This window comes from Dromiciops gliroides, chromosome 2, assembly GCF_019393635.1.
Source record: "Dromiciops gliroides isolate mDroGli1 chromosome 2, mDroGli1.pri, whole genome shotgun sequence".
Classification (NCBI taxonomy): Eukaryota; Metazoa; Chordata; class Mammalia; order Microbiotheria; family Microbiotheriidae; genus Dromiciops; species Dromiciops gliroides.
In genome coordinates, this window is record NC_057862.1 from 390709739 (window position 1) to 390728865 (window position 19127).

The 19127-nt window shown below is 44.9% G+C and overlaps 1 long non-coding RNA gene across 1 annotated transcript; it reads left to right on the forward strand.

Moving 5' to 3' along the window:
• Positions 1 to 10453: 10453 nt before the first annotated feature.
• On the forward strand, positions 10454 to 18916 carry LOC122743426. Its single transcript, XR_006354991.1, has 3 exons — positions 10454 to 10635; positions 15632 to 15698; positions 18818 to 18916. It is a non-coding gene; the product is annotated as an uncharacterized LOC122743426 (long non-coding RNA).
• Positions 18917 to 19127: the final 211 nt, after the last annotated feature.

The following is a 19127-nucleotide window of genomic DNA, read 5'->3' on the forward strand; positions in this document are numbered from 1 at the left end:
CTGATAGTGTGAGTGAGGGTGGGATGGGATCAAATTTCCCAGAGGGCCCTAACTACCAAGGAATACTGCTAATGTTTATATAGTCCCTACTATGTGCTGGGAACTGTGCTAAGTGCTTTACAAGTGTCTTGTGGATTTTTCACAACCACCTTGGGAGGTAGGTGTTATTATTATCCCCATTTTACAGATGAAGAATTGGGAGGAAACAGGTTAAGTAGGCCACACAGCCAGTGTTAAGCATCTTGAGGTTGGATTTGAACTCAGATTTTCCACACTCCAGGCCAGGTGTTTTGTCCACTGCCACCAAGCTGTCTCTAATGACAACTTTCTTATGTAGGCAATGCTTGAATTCATCGCCTGCTAGGGGCTGTCTCTAACCGTGAAGTCTTCCTAGTCCCCAGCTGAAAATGTTCTTTCCCTTCTCAGATTTTCTGGGGGGCTTTGTTGAGATCTCTCCTTCACCACCATCATGCCAGACGTAGCTATCAGTTACATAATGGGTTTTCCCCTCCAGCTTCATGTTCCCCCAAAAGAATGAAAGCTTCTTTAAGGCTGAGATGGTGTTTATTCTGTTGTCATTTTCGTATTTTCAGGACCCAGAACTGAGGCCTAACAAATAACAGATGTTTAATAAATACTCAGGGCAGGGAGGTGGCAAAGTGGATAAAAAAAGTGCTGGGCCTGGGAGACTCATCTTCCCGAGTTCAAATCTGGCCTCAGACATGTACTAGCTGTGTGACCCTGGGCAAGTGACTTAACCCAATTTGCCTCAGTTTCCTCATCTGTAAAACGAACCAAAGAAGGAAATGGCAAACCCCTCCAGAATCTTGGCCAAGAAAACACCAAATGGGGCCATGAAGAGTCCAACATGACCGAAACAACGGAACAACAATAATAAATACTTAGTGGGTTCAATTGAATTGGGGGACAGAAGAGGAAAATGAAAAGGATTCTGATTATTAGGGAAGTCACCCAAGGATGACAAAGTCTCTGCCCTCAGTGAGCTCACATTCCTTCCAGAACTGAAACCAGCAGAAGAGAGTTTTCAGAAAGAATAAAGGAATAGAAATTGGGGGGGGGGTGGAGATGGACAACAGCACTGAAGAGGGTGACATTCCCAAGGGGGCAAAGTAGAGGAGAGAGGGAGAAAAAAACAGAAGCGGAGACAAAGAGAGACAACTAGAGAGAAAGGGAGATGGCCATGGAGAGGCACAGACAGAGACAGAGAGACAGAGACAGAGAAAGAGATGGAGAGAGGCAGAGACAGAAAGACACACAGAGAGAAAGACAGAGACAGACAGAGAGATGGAGAGAGAGGCAGAGACAGAGGGAGACAGACAGAGAGATGGAGAAAGAGAGAGACAAAGAGAGAGAGACAGAGACAGAGAGATGGAAAGATGCAGAGATAGAGACAGAGACAGAGACAGAGGCAGACAGAGACAGAGAAATTCAACTAAGGATTAGAGATTGTTGACCGTATAAGGAGGAAAGTGAATCATACCCCCAACCTCCCTGTGACAGCAGTGGAGGTCCTCTGGCTGGGGGCATTTAAAGCTAGTCTGGAGAACACATCAGAGAATTTCATTGTTGGAAACGTCCTCATACAGACCTCTCTCTCGGGAGCCTGGGGAGGTGGTGCCTGTTTCCCTACTCACTGATTCCTGCAGGGTGGTCCTCTTTAAAAAGTCCCCTTTGGGCTTTAACTGGAGCCATATTAAAATGGGCCACCCCTTCTGGTAACTCTGTGTCCTGAGTCATAATATTAATAATTCCAGTTCCTATAATCTTCACCTCTCAATGTGGCATGAGTATTATTATTATTATTATTATCCCTTTTTTATAGATGAGGAAACTGAGGTCCCAAGGGTTAAAGTGGACCTATATATTCAGGGACATATAGTTGTTAAGAGAGTCAGAGTCTAGACTGGGAATCAATTTCCCCCCTTCCAAGTAGAGTTGTCTTTCCATGCTGACAACTGGAAAAGGCATCAGGGCCACCAGACTCTAGGACCCTCCTTTCCCCAAGGTTCTGTTAGGATTCTAGGTCTAGAGCTAGAACTTCTACTCCAACTTCCTCATTTTACAGCTGAAGAAACTGAGGCCAAGGGAAGTTAAGTGAGTCACGCAGGTGGTAAGCATCAAAGTGGGGATTTGAACCCAGGTGAATGTTCTTTTCACTGTATCTCACGCCCATGCTCAACATGAGGATTTTAGATTCTCCCATGGTCCAAAGAGATTAGGGGCCCCTCCAAGATCTCTGCAGACACCACCACTACCACACTACCTCAATTACCTTCACACCCTAGAACTTCCTTCAGTACCTGGGGGTCTTCTCATACCTCTGGCTTCATTCTTTCATTGTTATTATTATACTTGGGGGGGGGGGAGGAAATCAAGATTAAGGGACTTGCCCAGGGTCACACTGCTAGTAAATGTCTGAGGTCAGATTTGAACACTCTCCTCCTGACTCCAGGGTTGGTGCTTTATCTTCTGCTCCACCTAGCTGCCCCTCATTATTAGTAAGTTCCTTCAGATCCTCCATTTTGGAGAGCACCCAGCCTGGCTAACCTTCGTTATTCTCCTACTTCTGTTTCTGATTCTGCTGACTTTACCTTCACTCAGTACTCTCCCTCTCCCTTTTACATGTCCTTTTTTGGTGTGTTTATCTTCTCCATTAGAATGTAAGCCTTTTGAGGGCAGCAGCTGTCTTCATTTTGCTTCTGTTTGTATCTTCAGTGCAGAGCACAGTGCTTGGCACATGGTAAGTACTTAATAAATGCTTACTGCCTGTCTGCCTGCCTGACTAGTGGTGGTGGTATAGGAGAGATAAATCATTCAAGGGATCCAGCAGCCTCAAGCTTCTGGGTTTTGTCACAACTTTGAATTAAATTCAACAAACCTTGTTGTTGTTGTTGAGTCATTTTTCAGTTGTGTCTGACTCTTTGTGACCCCAGTTGGGGTTTTCTTGGCAGAGATACTGGAGTGGTTTGCCATTTCTTTCTCCAGTTCATTTTACAGGTGAGGAAATTGAGGCAAATAGTGTTAAATGACTTGCCCAGCTAGTAAGTATCTGAGGCTGGATTTGAACTCAGATCTTCCTGACTCCGGGACCAGTGCTCTATCATCTGTGCTACATTAAGGGCCTGATATTATTTTGTAGGCAATAAGAATCCAAAGACAGTCAATTCAAGTCAAGTCAACAAATATCTAATAAGTTCTTGCTATGTGTTAGGCACTGTGCTAGGCACTAGAAGGAAAAAAAAAATGAATCCAGCCTTGCTCTCAAGGAGTTTACGCCTAATCCTGAATTGGTGACCATCCCCTCTCCCCATATAGTGAAGCGATCTACTTCCCAGGTCCAGGATACGTTGGGAAGAAAAAGGTGTGTAGGATTTAGGGAGGGTGTGCCTCAAATTCGGGGGGCTCTACTGCTCCGAAGAGGAAGGTATATGGTCTAAAAATGAGGTTTGAAGTCTGGGGACTTCACTACTCAGCTTCCATTTGCTAATCTGTAAAATGTATCTCAAAGGCCCCTTCCAGCCCAATTGCCTATGTTCTGGGAATCCTTCTGGCTCTGGATGGAGGGAATGTATGGGGGTGTTTGCCTCGATCTTTGTCCATTCCCTCCAAAGTCAAAGGGTTGGAGATGGGGCTTGGAATTCTCAGGGAGTGATGGGGGGAGGTGGGCTGGCACAGGAAAGAGGACAATGGTGATTGCCACCTGACCAGTCCCTTGCACTAAGAGAAACCTCCTAAATGATTGCCTTGGACTTCTCTGGTACCCTCACAACAAACTCCCAAAACAATTGGGGGGAGGGGGAAAAGGCAAAGAGGGGTGGTGGGATTTGTTCAGCCAGGGGAAGGGGAGGAAAGAGAATTTCAAAGTGGTTTTCCCCTCGGCTACCCCCTTTCCCAGCCCTCCCCCACACCTATCCACACTCCCCACACAGGCTGCATTCCACAAATACAGACACGCTGGGGGTCCAGGCTGGGGAGAAATCAGCTTTAACTGGAGCTCAGGTTACAGCCCCGACTGCCTTCCAAGGAGCTCAGATCCGCCTGCTCCCTTCCAAACTAAACTCACCCTGGTGGGACACTAAAATTCCAGCCCACACTCCCACCCCCTCTAGTCCCCTCACCTTCACCTCTCATCCTGCTGGCCCCTGTCATGAGAAAGGAAGTCAGTCTAGCAGGAGGGAGGGAGAGAAAGAGAGAGAGGCAAAAGGGGGTGGGGGTGGGGGCAACAGAATTTCTGTGTCTGAAAAGGAAGCCTAAAATGGTGCATGTGACAAGGAGAAAGTGGTGGTGGTGGGGGGGGGGAGTAGGGATCACAGGATCATGGATTTAAAGCCAGAAGGAGCCTTAGAGGTCATCTATACAGACCTTTTAACAGATGTATAGAGACTGAGGAAAAGACCCAGAGAGGTGGAGATTCTTGCTTAAGGTCACTCAGCTCTTAAAAGGCATAGCACGGTTTCAAACCTAGCTTCCTTTGACTCCAAATGCAGCAGTCCTTCCACTGAACCACACGAATTCGTGAGTTTAGAGCTGAAAAGGACCTTTGTCACCCTCTCATTTTGCAGATGAGGAAACTGAGGGTCAGAGAGATGAATTAACTTAGCCAAAGTCATGCCTAGGTAGCCAAGCCAGGATTCTAATCTGGGACCATTGACTAAGGAAGTTTGATACAGGATTAGGAATGAAAAGGATCAGGATTTAGATCTTGGCTCAGTTCCTTATTACCTCTGTGATCTGGGGCAGGTCCCTTAATGTTTCAGTTTCTTCATCTTTTGGAGTCCACTTGAAACCCAGGGCTCTTTCCACTATAGCTTATTGCCTCTATTCCTCACCCACCCCTTTTTTTGAACAAGAAAAAGGAATGGTAAACTCTATATTTCCTAGGACTAAATCTTACCTGATTAGCCCTTGATATCATTTCAAGTCCTTGGGACTAGGGTGGTAATAAGGGAATGAGATAGTTAGAATGAGGCAGGTTTGGGGGGACTTAAGGGGATCATTCCTTAAAGGTTGGGGCACACACAACACAACCGATTCTGCCTTCTAACACACACACACACACACACACACACACAGCCAGCCCAGAGCAGCAAAGAGCAATGGAAAATATGCTGGGTTCAATCTTCCCCAACTGGGGCCTCACAGAGCTTAAGGGATTGAGGGTTAAAGTAACCTTGTAAATAAGAACTGAGGTTTCCCAGCCCACAGATGTTCTAATGCAAAAATGCATGACCTCAGCATTCTTTCCAACTAGCCCAATTTTACATTATTAGCTTGTCCAAGACAAGCTACTCATTTCATGTAGCCAAGAGATTCATTCTGTCCTCCTAAACAATTTTGGCTATTCTGGGTACCATCATGACCTTGCCCTGGGGTGCTTAGGTTCTGTGAAAGCAGGGATGGATCTTAGATACACTTTCTACCTTGCCCTATACCTGCTCCTGTTCTATACTCTGGACGCTTAATAAATGTTTACTGGATTGAATTGGAATAAAGAGAAAGGGGCAGAGCCTCTTGGCCATTTCGAAAGGCGGATACCTACCTCCGTTTCCCCATTAAACACCATTCCTCCCATCTTTATTTTGCAGATGTGGAAAATGAGGCCACTCACTGACCGGTGCTGACACAATGGAATGATTAACTTTGAGGATTTAGACACAGTACTTCCAGCCACCTAGGGACACAGCCCTTTTAGGCATAACAAAGTGGAATGACCTTCACTATTTTTGTCTTTTGAATATAGAAGGGATTTTAGATTTAGAGTTGGAAGGGACCTCAGAGATCATGGAACTCAACTCCCTCACCTTCGAGATGGGGAAATTGAGGCTCAGACAGGTTTAAGAAGCTTGCCCAATGGCACGCAGTAGTGAGGGTCAGATGGAGGATTTGAACCAAAGTCCTCTGTCTCTAGAGCTGATGCTCTTTCCACTGTAATACAACTACTACTAGCCCAATTCTCTCTTTTTATATTCAAGGAAACTGAGACCCAGAGAAGTCACACAACTGAGTCTGAGCTTAGGACTTTTTCCAGACTCAACAAACATCATTATTAGATTCCTCTCCAAGAAAGCAGATAAAATATGCTGAATATTATGCTCCACCCCAACAGCCAGGACCTAGCATAGTACTTTACATGCAGTAGGTGCTTAATAAATATTGAGTTGAACATAACCTTAGTCTCCTGAACCGATCCTCCAGTGATTCTGCCCTAGCCCTAAGGACTCTGCCAGTTCCAAGATTCTGATGCTAAGGACCCACCTGGCCAAGCTGAACATGCTGGGGATAGGTGGAGCAGGAGAAGTTCTCAGAGAGCTCTCCTTTTTACCCTCTGGGAAGAATTCAGGGAGGATTAATTGCCTGGGCTCAGCTTTGCCCAGCCTGCGCCAAGGAAGTCTCAGTGTGGGGAGCTTTCTTTCCACATTCCTCAAACTCCTCTCAGCCCCTAGACCTGCCCTGTCCTGCAGGGAGGGAAGTCATTTAGTCAACCGACACTCAGGGATCACCCACTTCATTTGGGACCCTGGAATAGATGCTGGAGTTCTGGTTCCTGCCCTAGGGGTGCTAAAGATAAGAGAGGCAAATATCTCTGCCTGGGCTAAAGTTCATGGACTGAAGAATGTCTCTCTATACTCAGCAAACGAGTAGATTGTGCCTATATTAACCATTCTGTTTTCAAGCCAGTGGTTTGTTTACTTAGCTGCTGACGTCTTCCTCCTAAGGGTCTATTAGTGTTTGTGTAGCCTGGTAAAGGGCAAAATTGGGCTTGTGTTTACTTTTCGTTCCCAGGGCTAATGATGCTTGACAAACAAACAGACAAACAAAAACACCATACCCTTTTGATGGGCCAAGAGCCCCTGGCCCTCACAGCCAAGTTACCAAGCCAAATTGCTCCCCTCTTCTCCTTCCTGCCCCCCACCCTACCCCAGGCGCTCTCTTGAGCACACTCTACCTTTCCAGCCTTATCTTCTGTTATTTCCCCTAAGCTCTAGGCAAACCATCTCCCCCTGGCCTCTTCCCTAAACGTGCCTTGTACCCTCCTGACTGCTTAGAATGCCTCACCCCCCATCTTCAGCTATTCAAGTACTAGTCATCCTTCCATGCTCAGTTCCCATACTGCCATCTCTAGGAAGCCCTCCCCAATGCTCCAAGCAGACCATTAGTGGTCTCTTCCCCCCCCCCCTCTCTCAAAACAGTTTATTTGCACTATTCCCACGCACTCATCTTGCACTATTTGAATTTTTGTTTTTGTATATTTCTTATTTTCCCTGTTGGACTGTAAGCTACTTGAGGGCAAGCAATAAGATATTCAGAATTATATTTTGAACAGTGATTCACCTATAGTTGGTACCATTCAAAACACACTGGATGAATATTGTAGTCATAGAAAGATGGATTAGAATCCCTATACTCTCAGAGCTTAATAATGATAACTCAAATTTATGGAATACCTTTAATGTTCCTAAAGCACTTCACATATATCATCTCATTTGAGCCTCGCAACAACCTAGTGAAGTAGGTAATTCAAGGGTAGCAATAAGGATAACAATCCCCATTTTACAGATGAGATAATAAGCTCAGAGAGGTCAAGTCACTTGGCCAAGGTCACACAACCAGTAAATGTCTGAGGCAAGCGCCAAACCCAGGTATTCCTTACTCCTACCATGCCATACTGCCTCAGTTTTCTGTCCAGCTGGGAGAAAAGACACATGTGGAAATTTAAGTGAAATTCAAGACAATGCAAGAGCTAGCCACACAAAAGAGAGCTATGGATAGTAAATACAGTGGGAGTTTGCAGGGGTGGGAGTGCTAGGTAATCACTGGGAGTTGTAGTCATAAGTATAAATAAATATCAAACATTAACAAAGCCTTGCAGATTGATTTTTTTGTTTGTTTGGTTTTTTTTTTTTTTTTTTTTTTTTTGCAGAGCAATGAGGGTTAAGTGACTTGCCCAGGGTCACATAGCTAGTAAGTGTCAAGTGTCTGAGGCTGGATTTGAACTCAGGTCCTCCTGAATCCAGGGACTGTGCTTTATCCACTTCACCACCTAGCTGCCCTCGAAGATTGATTAAAAAAAAAAAAAAACTATAGCTGTACTTGTCCCAATCCACAGAATATAAGGAAGGCTTTCTTGGTCTGGTGCTTAGCACAATGCCTGACATGTGGGAGGTACTTAACAAATGCTTAGTGCCTGGTCCTCTCTGTCCTCTTTTTGAGATCCAGTGCCCTGTGAGATGTGGGGCCCATGAAAGAGTGCCTGTGGGAGGGACAGGACGTAGTTAGTAAAGGATCTATAGGCGGATGAAGCCAGCCCTGTGTTCTTGGTGTGCAGGGAGGAGTGGAAAAAGCCTTTGAGCATCAAGTGATGATCCCCTACTGAGAGGTGGGAGAACATCGTTGAAGTGCATTGGGATAATAGGAAATAGGGATTTGCCTGGCTTGAATGGAGGGTCTTAGCCACAGTGTCAGGTTGGGTTGGTCGAATCCAGTTGAAAGTCCAGGAGCTTGATGGATGGAAAGTCTCCATGAATGTAAAATATTCCTGACTCAGAATGGGAGAAAAGAGGAGCTCAGGGTGCGAGAGTCCAAAACCAAAATAAAACGAAACAAAACAAAAACTACCTCTCTGATTTTTTGGGGGGAGGGCGACGGGGGGGGGGGGGGCCGGGAGAATCTCTCTATTGAGGGAGTGACAGGAAGATCATCTCTCCTCTGGATCCACCTCTTCCTCCTGCCTAACAACACCCTTCCCTAACACTTCCTGCCTTTTTTTTTTTCCTGGAAACTTTCATTCCCATGCTGGAAATGCCTATGCCCCATGCTTGTGCCCATCATGGATGACGTCACAGGTCAGTCAGTCAATGCACATTTTATTAAGCACTTACTATGTGCCAGTTAGAACAAAAAGAACAGTGCCTAGGAGAGGAGCCAACACTGGGTCCGATGAGCTTTGAGGATGACACAGGTAATTTCTAAATCTCAAGGTCACATCACCTCCTGGGATCATAGAGCTGGAAGGGAATTTAGAGGTCATCTAGTCCAATCCCCTCATGTCACAAATGACGGAAAAGGTTCAGAAAGGATGAGGGGCTTGCCAAGGCTGTTGGAGCCCTGAGATCCCATGATCTCTCATTCCCCATTATACTGCTCTATGCTGCTGCAAGACCATTTCCCCTCTTGGCATCTCTGTTTCCCATACAACGGGCTGTCATCTTTGTCCTGATGACCATTCCCTGCATGGAATGCAGATGGTATGAGAACCAATGTGAACGATACTGGAAATGGGTTTTGAGCTCCTTGGGATTCGAAGAAGCTGAAGCAATGGAATGGGAATAAAAGGAGGGGTTTAGCAGACTGCATTCTTAGTCATCCCTTTAGGTCTGATCTGCCCTAACTCTCCATCTGGATTGTGAGCTCCTCAGTCAACTTTGCTAGTTCTCTTTGTAGCCCTTCTAGCCCGAGGGCCTTAGCACAGTGGCCCACCAATATACAGCAGGTACTCATTAAAGGTTTGCTGTCTTGATTCTCATTCATTTTAACTTGTGAGCCAGAAAAAAAAAAAGTGAGCCGAGAGTCAGAGAGAAGTGGAGTTTATTAGGAAAGAAAATGGATGGGAAAAGGTGGGGAAGAAAGTAGAGAAAGAAAAACAGGCAGAGGCCAAATGTGAGACCCCGATGGTTGTGTGCCCCAGCCACAGAAGGAGCTTCATGGTTCAATAGGCATAGGAGGGCACTAGGAACCCTCTCTCACCACCCTCCCCCCGCCCCAGCCCAGTTTAAAACTTCCACCTTTCATTTCCCTGTAGTAAACTCAGTAGAGGTCCTCCTCCCCGACCCCCACACCTCCCCCGGGGTTGGGGCAGCTTTTTTAAAAAGGCTGGGGGCTCTGTGAGTGTGATGCCAGGCAGAAGGTGGTCCTGATGAGGTATCACCCGCAGAGAAAAGGTCGAAAGAGGAGAAAGGAGGAGGGAATGAAAGAAAGAGAGAACTGGAAGGGGGGGCAGAGACAAAGAGACAGAGAAAGACAAAGACAGAATGAGAAGGAGGTGGGGGGGGGTGAGGGGAAGAATTGGAAGGGGGGGAGAGGCCGAGAAACAGAGACAGACAGAAGCAGAGAGAGACAGGGAGAGGCGGGGGGAAGGAAAGGGAGAGATGGAAGGAGGCAGAGAAAGACAGAGAGACAGAAACAGAAAGAGAAGAAAGGAGGGGGGAATAAAAAGAGGAAAAGCTGGAAGGGAGAGAGAGAAGAGAGGAGAGACAGAGAAGAGAAGATAGCTATGGAAGGAGAGAAGAGAGATGAGGGAGAGAGGTGGGGGGCGAAGGTGGGGAGTGAGAGAGAGAGAAGAAAGTGGAGGGAGACCCGCAGCCCCAGCAGAGAGAAGAGGCTGGAGAGCTTGGGGGAAACAAAAGAGCGAGCGAGCGAGCGAGCGAGGCAGGGAGAGCCGGGGAGGGAGTCTGAGCAGAAATCTGTAGCCCAGGATGTCTGACTTTCTGTCAGCCGTCTCTGATTAACGGGCTGCCTTCCAGCTCCGAGCCGGCTGCGTTCCTGGCAACAGAGCCCCGAAGCTTCCTGGCGGGGGCGGGGCCTGCTGAAAGGTTACATTTGCACAATGCGCCTCTGGTAAGCCGTGCCAGGGGTTACAGGGTGGGGAGGGATGGAGGGGGGCAGGGGGAGGAGGAGGAGGAGGAGGGAGCAAAGAGAGCGAGGGAGAGAAAAGACTGCAAACGTTCTGTGCTGCCTGGGTAATGGAAAAATTCCTCTGGGGGAAGCAGAGAAAAATATTCAGTTACACTCCACCAGCACAAAGCCTTCTCCAAGGAGAGCCTCCATCTCCTGCCCGCGCTGCGGAGAACAGCCCCGGCTTCGGCTGCAGCCTTGCTTAGGAGCCAGGCGCATTGGGAGCGGGGCGCGCTCCCCTTGAGCCCTGGAGCGGGGCCCGAGACAATGCCTCCCGACTGGGGGAGCGAGCGCTTAGGCTCTCGCCTTCTTTCCTTCGCTTTGTCCCATCCCTGGCTATAAAATACAGGTGGCAAACAAGGTGAATGGGTGCTTCACCCCCCCCATTCCCACCTCAGGCTCCCCAACTCCAACCGGGTCCCCGCTGCCATTCCTCATTCCCCACGGGTTGGCCAGAAGGGGCCCGAAGCTTAGTTGAGCCAGAGATAAGTGATGTCTAGTTGGATTGGCAGGGCTCTGCAGCCTCCCTCTGGCTAAGGGAGATGCTGTCATTTTGGGACATTCTCACCCCCAGATTTGGTAAAGGGGTGTGTGTGTGTGTGTGTGTGTGTGTGTGTGTGTGTGTGTGTGTGTGTGTGTAGCAACCTGTTTCTGTAGAATTGAGTTGCTTTTCTGCGAAAACATTTGGGGTTCAAGGGAGATCACTTAACTTCCTTAAATTTCCCTTTCACTGATCATTGCTCAGAAGACTTCAGTGGTTCCCTATTCTAGGGCTTCAGAGCCCTGCCAATCCTGCTCATTCAAATCATTTTGCCTGGCCTTCAGGGCCCTCAATAATTTGCCTCTGCCCTATTTGAATTTCTATTGCTTTCCAACACAGCCTCTGCTCCAGAAAGGTTGGGCCTCATCACTAATCCCATACATAGTTTCTCCTCTTCCCCTCTGAGTTGCCTAGCTCAAGACTGACTTCTCTCCTCTCCTGTCCAAAGTCTTCTTCATCTTTTCCAGTTAAACAGCCCCCTCCTTCCAGCTCCAGTGTGCCAATCACATATCACTATAGACCAGAGAAGTCTGTTTAGCACTAAGTTATATGCTTGCTTATATGACAGGCAGTTTCCTAGTAGTAGGCATGCTGGTTACACTTGGAACTTCTGGAAGACCAGCATTAGGACTTACACACCTCTGTAACCTGCCCTCCCCCCAACACAGGACCTAGCATATAGTCAATCCCCAGTGAACAGAATGCCTACACACATAGCTATTGCAAGATTGGGGTCTAGAGGTTGAAGAGGAAGTGCAAATAGGGAGTAATGAGGCTACCTACTTGTAGGGGCTACCATTTAAATAACTGTATTTCAACCCCCCACCTACAGTGTAGGTCCCTTGAGGTCCAATGCTTAAAGCCTCTATCTTTAGTACTCCTCTACCCCACAAAGCTTTGCCCGCATTCAGTAGCCTTATATGTCTGCTCTAGAATTTTCTTAGAGAGTTGGTGTTACTTCCATTCCATTCCAGATTCCATTACAAGAACCCTGGGAGACTGAAGTGGGACTTTAATGGACAGCTCCAAAAGTCATAGGTTTAGAGGTAGAAGGTCATTTAGTTCAACCCCCGATATATATATATATATATATACACACACACACATACATACATATATATATACATACATATACATATATATGTGTGTATGTATATGAGGAAGCTGAGAAATTAAAGAATCTAGAGAATTTGAGTGACTTGCTTGGGGTCCTAGTTGGCAAAGGCAAAATTCAAACTCCAGGCTTCTGACTACCTATGTGACCTCAGGCAAGTCACTTGGGTCTCAGTTTCCTCATCTGTAAAATAAAAGAGTTGGACTAGATGACCTCTCAGGTCCCTTTCAGCTCTAAAACCTATGGTCCCCATAACCCCAAACTCAAACTCTTTCTACTGTTCCGTGCTGAGGACACTGAGACTCAGAAAGTTTAAGCAACTTTTACATGGTTACAACAGCTATTAAGTGGCAAAGGTGGGGCCCCAGTCCTGGCCTCTTGACACCTCATCTAGTGCTTTTTCCAATAGAGCCTTGCCTCTTGTTCATAGGGCATCTGTCTACATTAGAATTCTGTGAGAGGGGCAGCTAGGTGGCGCAGTAGATAGAGCACCGGCCCTGGAGTCAGGAGGACCTGAGTTCAAATCCGACCTCAGACACTTAACACTTACCAGCTGTGTGACCCTGGGCAAGTCACTTAACCCCAATTGCCTCACTAAAAAAAAAAAAATTCTGTGAGAGCAAGGACTATACTGTGTCTTACACATTGGCCTTCCCTTTAGCATGGGTTTAATACACCTTTGTTAGGTCGAATTGACATGTGAGTGGATGTTGGGAAACTTGAGATAACATTGATCTGTCTGTGGGAGCTGAGCTGGGGTAACTCTGTGGATGGCCTGGTGGATCTCCAATAATCAGCTCCTAGGTCTATTTCCTTCTTCCATGGTAACTATAAGATCTGGGCAGGGGCCCAAATAACCAACAAAAGAAAAGAAATATAGGAAGAGAAGCTGGAAAGGGAGAAAGATTTGTACAGAATTGTTTCCCATGCTCTTGTACTAACCATCCAGTGTACTTCAGTGAAAAGAATGCTGGAGACAGGAGACTTGGGTTGTGGTCCTGACTCGGCCAATGTGGATAAGTCACAGTACTTTCTGAACACTTACAGTAGTTTCTCCATCTGTGAAATGTGAAAGTTTGGTTTAGATTTCAATGTTCCATTCCAGGTCTCAGAGTTGTTTTTATAATTCTGAGCTGCTAACAGGAAGGTGGTAGGAAATCAATGAAGATGCCTCACCCTTCTTCTAAAGAGCAGTGAACACCAGGCTCCCCGCTCACCTATACCTTTTAATCCTCAGTGCCAAGAAATCCCCATGACATATCAGCCACTAGCCTCTGTGGAATACAGAAACACAGTAATAACACTGAAGCAAATTCAATTTGATGTAAGTTGCATAAAGTTGGGGGCGGGGTATGGAAAAGAGGTAAACAAAAACACCCAGGTTTTCATCATGTGGTAACTCCAGAAGAATTCCCAAGAAATTCTCATTAAAATTCCTATTCAAATTTCCCTAACTGCAACCCAGGATGAAAATCCAGCCTCAGGTGAGCTGAGGTCTTCTTTCCAGATGTTTAAAACCCATCAGCTTTCTCTGCCCCACATAGTAAGTCCCAGACATGGCTTTACCTTCTCTGGTGAACACACTAGGATGTGAGTGAGGAGGAATGAGAAGTACCCAGAATTCAATGTGTGAGAATGTTGGGGTTCCCGCATATGGAAAACCCAGATGATTGCACTCCCATAGCCAAGCTCTGTGTAAAGGCCTAGGAGGTTAAAGCTGGCAGGGAGCTTAGAGATAATTTTCTTCCAACCAGCTCATTTTAAATATGGGAAAAATGAGGTTTAGAGATATTAAGTAGGGGCAGCTAGATGGCACAGTGGATAGAGCACCAGCCCTGGAGTCAAAAGGACCTGAGTTCAAATCTGGCCTCTGACACTTAACACTTACTAGCTGTGTGACCCTGGGCAAGTCACTTAACCCCAATTGCCTCACCAAAAAAAAAAAATACAGTAGAGATATGAAGTAAGTGACTTGTCAAGGTCACAGAGCTGACTAATGACAGAGTTGGGTCTCTTGGTTCCCAGCCCAAGGTCTTTTTACCTTCCTTCACTGCCATTGTGAACCTAAGAATCCTTAGTCAACCAATGCCCACCCATCCCCTTCCCAATCCTTTCCCCAGATCAAAATGAGTCCAGAAGAGTCTTCTCCAATGTTAACTAGTTTCTAACTTTTGGTCTTTTCTCATACCCTTTGGGGAACGGGACCAACTTCATCATCTTTTGTTCTGAGGGGAAAAGGAGAGTTGAGGGAACAAAGAGGGAGGGGTTCATACAACAGCACCAATTTTAATGCTCACTTTCAGTGAATTTAATCTGCTTAGATCTATAACACCTACGATTACGAATGCCTTAAAATATCACTGCTAATAGAATAATAGCACTTGTCTCTTGTAGCCCGCCTTTCATCCAAGCATCTCAAATGCTCCTCGAACATTAATTAATTAAGCCCCAATTAAATACTTATCATCGACTGAAAATATATTTACTGCAGTACATTCAACTGGCTATTGGTTTGCTGTAAATGGTTTAACGGAGCTGCCTTAGTGCATTTGAAATAAAGACAATAAAATATGAGCATTATAAAATAAATTTGGCCCCTAGCAACAAAGGCAGAGCTCCCAGGGAGACTGCTCAAGGACATCACTTCTGACGATTTTTCAATGTCTTCAAGTCTCAGCCATCTTCTCTTGTCTGTCTACTTTCATCAAAGCCAGGAGCTCATCAAAAAGGGGCCTTTCTCTATTGGGTTGCCATGTTCCCACAGTGCTTCAGGGCCAGAGATTCACTGGGACTCTTTGGAGAAAGAGTCCAGAACTATTAAGTCTCAGGAGGCATTTTGTGGGAATGCAGAGTGGGGACATCTCTGAGGTGGATGGTTCTGAAAGTATAGTCTGAGAAGCCAGGAAGTAGGAAGGGGTTGGGGGAGGAATAGAGAGAGACTGCATCTTGTTCAAGGAGCAGCGAACACATGAGAAGTTCAAGACCATTTCTCCAATGTGTCTCTCTGATCAGTGTTTTGACACTGTGGGAACATATGTAAGGCAGCTTGACCTTGATGAGTTGAAAAACTAAGGGATGATCACAGTTACAGCCAAATAGTTCTTATGGGTTGGGAGATGCTCCCAACAAATTCAGGAAGCTGGAAGGGAGGCCCCCTTGCAAAATTTTGCATGCATAAGATAGGTGCTTAATAAATGACTGTTGAATGAATGAATAAATGAAGTAGAGGGCAGTCTCAATACATTTTACTGCAACTACTTACTCCAAGCTCTCTTTCTTCCCAGTTCAGTGATCCTGCCAGGATGCCTGAAGGACCCAGTGAGATGTAGTAGGAAGAAGGTTATATTTTAAGTAAGTAGAGCCGGGTGCCAATTCTTGTTCTGCTACCAAATATCTGTGTGACCTTGGACAAGTCACTTTGCTATTCAGGCCCCCAGTTTTTTCAAATGTAAAATGAGGAGCCTGGATTAGATAGTCGTTAAGGTCTCTTCTAGCTCAAAATCCTATGATTGTGAATTTGGAACAGAAAAGAAAAGAAAATTGAAAGAAAGTTAAAAAAAAATCCTATGATTGTGACTATGAAAAGAATACAGTGGAAAGAGCATGACCACCCTGAAGTCAGAGAACTTGACCTCTGACACTTTCTACCTTTGTGACTTTGGACAAGTTGCTTCATTTCCCTGGGCCTCACATTCTTCAGCTGTAAAATGAGGGGGCTGGACTATGAGATGGTCTCAAATGTCCCTTCCAGCTCTAAATTTATGAAGCTATGATGTGTTAATTACAGTGTGCAGGTGAACTCACTTGAATGTAGGAAAATTTAGGTCCAGAAAATGGGATGATTATTTGCCTTACAAAAAGATGTCCCTTAAAATGCAGAATAAAATATGTAGGAATTCGTTTTGCTCTATTGTGCATGCTCATTGATGGGGTTTTGTTTTTGTTTTTGTTTTTTGGCTGTTCAATCACAGAGGGAGGAGGGGGAAGGAAGAGATCAATGTGCAAATAAATGAATAATTTCTTAAAAATACCAAATGTCTAGTAGAATTCTTCCAAATAGCCTTTAAGTCACTTAAATGATACAATTGACATTATTAAGTGCCTACTATGTTCAGGGCACGGAGGACACAAAGACAAAATCAATCTAAACATTTATTATGAACTTGCTATATGCCAGGCCTTGTCCTAGGTACTGGTGATAAAATCACAAGAGTGAAGCAGCTCTGCCTTTCTTTTTCTTGACTCAATAATAAACTTCATATGCACTCAATGTCTGCTGTTTGGAAGACACACCAGTGGACTTTGGTTTACAATGACTCAATATTAACCCAGTGATTCAGGAAAGTGACTAAGTATGCAAAGTGCTTTCCATACATACCTTATGTAATCCTTACAGTAACCAGGGAAGTTGGGGCTACAGGTATTATTGCACCTATTTTAGAGATGAAGAAAGTAAGTCTCAGAGAGGTGAAATGACTCGTCCATCTTATATAACTACTGTGTCAGGGACATGATTTAAATCCTTATTCTTGACTCTGGGTACAACCTGACTCTGGGTCTAACCCTCTTTCCACTCTACCTCACTTTGTATTATGCAGGATGATGGGATGATAAAATTTAGAATTGGAAGGGACCTTTACAGATTACTGTGTCCAATGCCCCCATTTTATAGATGAAGAAAATGAATTTAAACAGTTTGCCCAGGGTTTCAGAGGTAGTAAGTAGCAGAACTTAGACCTGACCTTCGTCTTCCCACTCCAAATCCATTACTCTTTCCACTCTACCACCAAACCTTCCCACCCCCTGTAGTAGTAGAGGTGGCGATGGTGGCAATATCAACAGTCAGGGCCTATGGAATGGCTAAGATCCAAAAACTGGAAGCAAAAGGCCTTCCATGGACAACAGCCACCCAAACTCAATTGACAAAATGGCGACAAAGAGGTTGAACAAATGTCTGAGTTAAGCAGAAGCAGTTACTACAAAGGAAGGGCTCTTGATAGAGATATAAGATCAAGTCATCGCTTTGAAAAATGACAGAATAAAGGCTCCTCAAACACAGAAAACTAGATAAAGACCACATGGAAACAGGAAGGAGTATATATCTTATCCTTGTTGTCTTGTCTGCTACTGAAGTCATCCCAAGGATGCTTTCAGAGAGCCTATGGAGGGCAAACTTGAATCTTAACAAATTTTTTTTTTTTTGGTGAGGCAGTTGGGGTTAAGTGACTTGCCCAGAGTCACACAGCTAGTAAGTGTTAAGTGTCTGAGGCCATATTTGAACTCAGGTCCTCCTGAATCCAGGGCTGGTGCTCTATCCACTGTGCCACCTAGCTGCCCCAACAATTTTTTAATTATTAAAAAAATAATTCTATCCACCTTTTCAAAAGTCTATTGAACATTATACATGTATTTTAAAAAAGAGATTAATGAGTTATCCTAGGAATTTTTGACCTGAGTGCCATTATACAAAAGATGAAAACACCATCATCATCATAGCTCTCATTTCTGATACTCTTTAAGGCATATAAGCATTTTCTGTACAACAATCATGTGTAGTCAATTTGGTAGCTCAAGTATTATTATTCCTGCTTTATAGATTTGAAAACTGAGGCCTAAAGAGATCCAATAGCTTAAAACAAGGTTTTCCCCTTCCTATCATGTTTCTACAAAGAGAGGAGGGTATTAATATTAAAGCAAGAACTGGGGAGTTCATCCGTAGTGAGATGGGGGCTGAGGGAGCAAAGTCTTCATTTGGAAGATGTTCCTCAAGCAGCAGAAGTAGAACTTAGAAATGCAGGAGAGAAAAGAGAGAGAAATGGCTTCCAAACTCTTATAGGTGGTAGAGCTGGGATTGGGACTCTGGGTTTCAGACCCCAGATTTAATGCTTTTTTAAATCAAACCATAGCTGCCTTTTTAAGGACCTACTTTGTGAAGGATTAAGTCCACTACAATAAGGGAAGAACAACCACACTTTTGTGGCTACTATGTTATAGGACACATGGTAGGATCCCAGAATTTCAAAATCACAAACCCAGCAGAAATATGGTTCTTTCGTTCATCCACAGGTTAGCTCACTATGACACCTTGGGGTAATCACTTCCTTTTTCTGGGCCTAAGTTTCTTCATCTACAACATAAAGGGGTTAGGCTACATGATCTCTCAAAGTTAGGTGGCACAGTGAATAGATTGCTGAACCTGAAGTCAAGAAGACCTGAGTTCAAATCTGATCTCAGACACTTACTAGCTGCGTGATCCTACACAAATCACTTGATCTCTTCCTGCCTCAGTTTCTTCATCTGCAAAACAGGGATAATAATAGAATCTACTTCCCAGAGTTGTTGCATGAGATAATATTTATAAAGCACGTTGCAAACCTTAAAATGCTATATAAAAACTAGCTAGTTATATGGTTATTTTTCTAGACTTGGAATCACCCTGTTGTCAGCTAATTTGTATTTCTGTGTTTTAGAATTTGGAGGCAGGTAGTAAATGTCCATGTTTTACCTTCTGGCCTGATCGTTCACTCTGAAATTCAGTATTGCCTTAGGTGAGTTCTCATCATCTGTCTATACCTCAGTTTTCCCATTTGTAAAATCAGTTGGATAACTTCTCACAAAAAGCGGGGTGTGTAGATGCCAATTGATGTTGATAAAGCAATTCTACATTCCCTAGGAGAGAATCCAGCTTGGTCTATGGAGAAGAGCTCTGGCCTGGGGCTGACTCTCCCACGAATACCTTAATAATAAGAATAATTCTTTACACTTGTCCAACACTTTATA